The 5,855-nt window shown below is 43.2% G+C and overlaps 1 long non-coding RNA gene across 1 annotated transcript in view; it reads left to right on the plus strand.

The window, feature by feature from the left end:
• Window positions 1–3,592: 3,592 nt before the first annotated feature.
• The window catches only part of LOC117799100, a 6,943-nt gene continuing 4,680 nt past the window's right edge, over window positions 3,593–5,855 (plus strand). The window contains exons 1-2 of the long non-coding RNA XR_004622939.1: window positions 3,593–4,349; window positions 5,056–5,089. This is a non-coding gene — a long non-coding RNA (uncharacterized LOC117799100). The remainder of the gene's footprint in view (window positions 4,350–5,055; window positions 5,090–5,855) is intronic.

Genomic DNA, 5,855 nt, shown 5'->3' on the forward strand with positions numbered 1-5,855 from the left:
TCTTAAGGCCCTGATTTACTGTCCTCCCATACTCTCTAGTCTGCTTGACACATGTTTCTTCCCTTTCCCGGTTGCCATCTCCAAAATTCCTGTGACTTTCTCATGCAGACTAGTTCAACTCTCCCTTCCTCACCCCAAACCAGGTTTCTAGGCTACTTACTAATGCCAGTCTTCATTGCAGAATGAAGCGACCCAGGGACCAAGGGGGGACCAGCAGAGATGGATATTAATTTTCTCTTCAGTATATCCCAGAGCATATTCTTGGCAGCGGCCCACCCTCTCATGGCCAACACCCCCATACACCTGGGGTGGGGGTGGGGGTGGTGCTATGGGACTGGGCAGGCTTCTCTTTCTGTCTAGATCATCTCCTATGGGCAGTGCTGAGTACTGCATCTGGAGATGCCAGTCAGGCAAGACCCCCCTCTCTTTTAAGGAGCCCAGACTCCAGGCGGAACATTGAGGGCCCTCCTTATAAAATAACAAGTGCCCAGCCCAGAGGCAGGGGAGGGGAGCTGGGCTCATCAGAGTGGTGAGAGCTCTTCAGGCTGGAAGGTTAGGAGGGCTTTCTCTAGGAGGTGGCCTTTGAAGGGAGCCAGAGCGGATGCCTTTAATGTGGGGACAAGCATCGGGGTGGCCAACCAGGGTGATTTGCTTTTTAAAAGAAAAGGAAAAAAACCCCTCCTGACTCCACATCTAACAGATTTCACCTAAACCAGCCTTGCTAAATCTCAAGCCCCATGAAACCCGTTTCTCTTATAATCTCTCGCTCTTATCTCTTCCTTCCCATCCTTTCTCATTCTCCTCCCCNCACCTTTAACCTGGGGACAAGCGTCAGGGTGGCCAACCAGGGTGATGTGGTTTTTAAAAGAAAAGAAAAAAAAAAAACCCCTCCTGGCTCCATGTCTAACAGATTTCACCTAAACCAGCTTTGCTAAATCTCAAGCCCCATGAAACCCGTTTCTCTTATAATCTCTCGCTCTTATCTCTTCCTTCCCATCCTTTCTCATTCTCCTCCCCCAAAGGATGGGAAATCTTCAAAGAAAAAGATGTGTCACTGTAAGTATTCAGCCCAAGAAGTGGGCCAGATAAATTATTAGAACACATAAAAAGACAGTGAGTCATGGGGCGGGAAGCCGGCGCAGGCCAAATAGCGACCCCAGGGGGACGGTGGGCTGGTGGCGCACAGGGCGCCCCTCCTCTGAGTCCTGGACAGGCTAAGGTTTCACCACAAGGCCCACCGCTCTGGTGTCTGGCCCCAGGGCCACGTTGGTGGGCGTGGTGGTGTCATGATTCCAACAGCAGCGAAGTCCCCGGCACCTGCCTGACTGGGAAGGGCCAGGCTGAAGGTGGAGGTGGGTCTTTGTGTCTGGGCTGGACATTTGGCATTTACTTCCCCCAAGACTCAAACTGGTAACTGCGGAGTTTAAGTTCTTGCTTTTATCTCTTTTTGAAGTGTAAAAAGAAATTCCCAAGGGGAAGAGGGGGTACTTTTTTCTCATGAAAGAAGAAAGCCATGACCGGTTTAAGGAAGTAACCAACTTTTTGAGCACTGTGAGAAAGAATGCTTAGAGTTTTTGCTTTGATTTAGATGCACCCTGGAACCAGTGGANCGCACCCTGGCACCGGTGGAGGTGGGGGTGAGAGAGGCAACCCCAACTGAATGCCATTTCCTTTGGAGGGGTTTGCAGGAGAGCTCCTGCTCTCTGAATCAGACACCCAAACCCCCCACCTCCCTCCTACTCCTGACTTTCCTTATCCTGCTCTTTTTCATTTGGCTACAGCTTGGGGGGGTGCAGGGGGAAACGGGGTCTCACGTTGGCAATATTGACATTTGGGGCCAGATAATTTTTCATTTCGGAGGGCTGTCCTGCTCACTATAGTATGTTGAGCGGCAACCCTCTAGTTGCTACGTGTCCTCAGGCATGGTCAGTTGTCCCATGGGGGGCAAAGTGCCCTCAGTGAAGAGCCATTGCATAGCTCGTGGTGCCTTCTGACTTAGCACCCATTTGCTAAGTGGATTCTTTCTTGTCCGACCCCCTCCAGTAGAGTGGGAGCTCCATGAGAATCGTGTTCCCCGATGTATCCTAAGTGCCTAAAATAGTGTTTGTCACCCAGCCGGCACCTCGGCACTTTGTCAGTATCTGTTTCCAGATGAGGGACTCNTTTGGCACTTTGTCAGCATCTGTTTCCAGATGAGGGACTCTCTCTCCTGGTGGGGATGCAAGGTTGAGACTGTGCTGGGGCAGCCTTGGGGAGTGCAAACAGCCTGGCCGATTGGATCCACAAGCTTGGGTTCAGTGCCTCACATAATTTCACATAACGCAGTTGTATTAGAGGCTCCCAAAACGACACCCAGATGTGGTTATTCACTAGAAGAACTCACAGGTCTCAGCATAGTTGTACTCATGCCTGTGGTTTATTACGGTGAAAGGATACAAAACAAAATCAGCACAGAGAAAAGCAGTTCTATTAGAGGCTCCCGAAATGACACCCAGATGTGGTTATTTACTAGAAGAACTCACAGGTCTCAGCATAGTTGTACTCATGCCTGTGGTTTATTACGGTGAAAGGATACAAAACAAGATCAGCACAGAGAAAAGGTGCATGGAGTGAAGTCTAGAGGAAGCCAAGTGCAGGTTTCTATGCCTATGGATGTGCTTCATTCCTCCAGCATCACATTATGATGACACATGTGAAATGTTGTCTGCCAATACAGGAACCTTAGGGAGACTAAATAAAGTTTTCTTTAAATGACAATCAGGTAGGCATTTTTTCCCTAGCATATACCAAAATTCCAGGTTCACAGAAGGAAATCAAGTATACAGGATAAATCACCTGGTTGGTACCAAGACTTCGGCAGAGCCACTCCTAGCAGTTATGGAATGGTGGGAACCCTCCCACATCCAAGCTCCCAGATACCAACCAAGGGCCAGCCGTTCAGGTGGGATCTAATGGTGGCAGTCTTTGGCCTGCTGTATGGAATCTTTTCTGCACAGGAATTATAGCCCTGACTTAATTTTTATCAGATTTTCTTTTAATAGCAAGTAATATGGTGATATAACATGGTACTGATTTCAGGAGCATCATCCATATTAAATTGAAGTGATGGTTACTTTTTGACTTTTGGTGAATATTTAACAGATATTTGTACATAAGTTACTAGGGCAATATTAGGTAATTATAATCTGTTTTTTTATCTGATTAAACTTTCATTATGATTCTCAGATTAAACAATGATTTCTGATTTAGAGTTAGAATAAAAACTTTTAAGTATATAGATAATGCAGTTTTGATTCATATTGTGGTGAATCCTGTTTATAATTATAAAATAAGATGTTCAGTTTTATTTGTCAATTATTTTTTTTAAGATTTTATTTATTTATTCGACAGAGATAGAGATAGCCAGCGAGAGAGGGAACACAAGCAGGGGGAGTGGGAGAGGAAGAAGCAGGCTCATAGCAGAGGAGCCTGATGTGGGGCTCGATCCCGTAACGCCAGGATCACGCCCTGAGCTGAAGGCAGACGCTTAACCGCTGTGCCACCTGGGCGCCCCTGTGAATTATTTTCTTGCCTAAGTATGCAATTGAAATTATTTGCTTTATGTATTTTCATATAGTTCAGTTTGGTGGATAATACCCATATTCTGTTACTTCGGTCTTTATCTTGATTTTCAAGGTGGCTGTATCTTGCTTTAATACATGGTAGTAGCAGGCTCAATGGCTACTTTTTTCCCCCTACAATAAATAGGCCTTCTTTTTTAGAGAATTTTCAAGTTCATAGCAAAACATAGCAGAAAGTACAGAGAGTTTCCATTTACCCCACGTACCCATACGTGTCTAGCCTCCCCTGTTGTCAACATCCTGTACCACAGTGGTACATTGTTACATTTACATTAAGTCATCCTTGTCCCCCAAAGTCCATAATTTATATTAGGGCTCAGTCTTGGTGTTGTACATCCAGTGCACACATGTGGTATCACATTGAAGAGTTCCACTGCCTTTAAAGTCCTCTGGGCTGTGCCTATTCATCCCTCTTTTTGCCGCAACCCTTAATTCCTAACTTAAAAAGTTTTACTTTTTCCAGAATGTGAAAGAGTTGCAATCATACAGTAGGTATCTTCTTGGATGTTTAAAACATTAAAATTCCAGGGTAATTGAATGTAGTGATTCAAGCTAGCCTTTGTCCCTTGTTTTGTTTTGTTCATCAGTGTAGGATCTGATGACATGTGCCTTATGGACTGAGAAAGTGTGATTTCTGTAGACATGTGTCACATAATGGGGAGGGCTGAGAACAATGACATTATGTACTACTACCTAGCACTAACCATTGGTACCATCCTCGTCTAAGAGGTGAGTCCAGATAGACTCTCTAGCAATGAAAGTAGGTAGTCTCCAGAGGTTATACTTTATTAAACCAGACGCACTAAAATCACTAACATCTTTCACACTTACCTTTCAATTAGAAATAAGGCACAAGAGAGTCTGTTTACTGTGTTTTGCCATGCTGAAAGTACCGTGGCTACAGACCAAACTTTGTGATGAGGTGTTTCATCGTAAACTTAACAGTCTCTGCTGAAGTGCTGGAGAAGTTTTGTTGTGTTACAGCAAAATAAATACAGTCTCTTTTAACTGCTCCTAATCGTGGAAGTCCAGAAGAATCATGCTATTTAAGTTTGACTTTGTCAGTCTATGATAATGATTCTGCTGATGATAGCATTTTCTGTCAGTCTCATAGGGTTTGGTTCCAATTATGGTCATTATAAACATTCACTTGTAGGTACCAAATTTTGATAAATACCATTCTTTTCTTGCATTTGGTAAATGTAGAGGAGAAAGTAAGTTTTCTTAATGCATTATCTGNGATTTGGTAAACGTGGAGGAGAAAGTAAGATTTCTTAATGCATTAACTGCCTACCAATGGTATGGTTAATATTCCCTCCAGTGTGGTTTCCAGGTGTGGTCCCAAAGGAATACTTTTTAACAAATCATCAGTTTTATACTTTTAATCTGTATTTTTCTATTGTTGATTTAAAATGTATTTTGTTTTTTTCTTTAGTGGTGGATGAGAGTTCTGAAGACACGTCCAGCAGGTAGGATTTTATGGATTTTTAAAAATTATGTGTTGACTGAGGGAATGCAGAGAAAAGCCTTTGTGGAGAATTCTACTCTGGGCTAGAGACTATATTATGTGCTGGACATTTATTACTTACGTAGTCATTACAATAGCTTCACAAAGTAGCCGTGCTATTATGGCCTATTTTTTATTAATTAGTCAGCTGTGGTTCAGGGAGGTTGATTAATTGACCTATGATTCCATAGTTAATGAGTAGCAGAGCCATGATTTGACTGTCAGCCTGTGTGACTCCCACATCCATTCTTCTGTTCCTCAGCAGCCCTGGGATTAAGATACGGGTCCTAGTCAGATCAACTCAGAAAATGAAATGTAGTTATGTGTTAACTCAGATTTTGAGTTTTCTTAAGAAACCAGGTTAGTCCAAGTGTTTGTCCTAATATATTTGACAACTAGTGATAACTAGAGGCAATTAGTGTAGTGGTAACTAGTCTCTTATTTTTACATATCAAAAATTTTAGGGTGGATCTCAGTAACCTATAGCCACAGTACATAGCTTTTACATAAGCAAGACCTAATCAGGCAAGTTCTTAGCTATAGTTATGTCTGTTCTCCTTGAGATGAATGATTTTCCCAGAAGTGAAGGATATGTAATCTAGGTGTAGACCATGTTACATTAATTAATTTTATCATCTATTTAGAGGATCTTTCTAAATGGTTCTCTATTTACTGACTTCCCAGTCTAGTTTTCCCTTTAGGCTAGTACCCTTCACTAGTTCTTTGAA

This window comes from Ailuropoda melanoleuca, unplaced genomic scaffold (genome assembly GCF_002007445.2).
Source record: "Ailuropoda melanoleuca isolate Jingjing unplaced genomic scaffold, ASM200744v2 unplaced-scaffold4279, whole genome shotgun sequence".
NCBI lineage: Eukaryota > Metazoa > Chordata > Mammalia > Carnivora > Ursidae > Ailuropoda > Ailuropoda melanoleuca.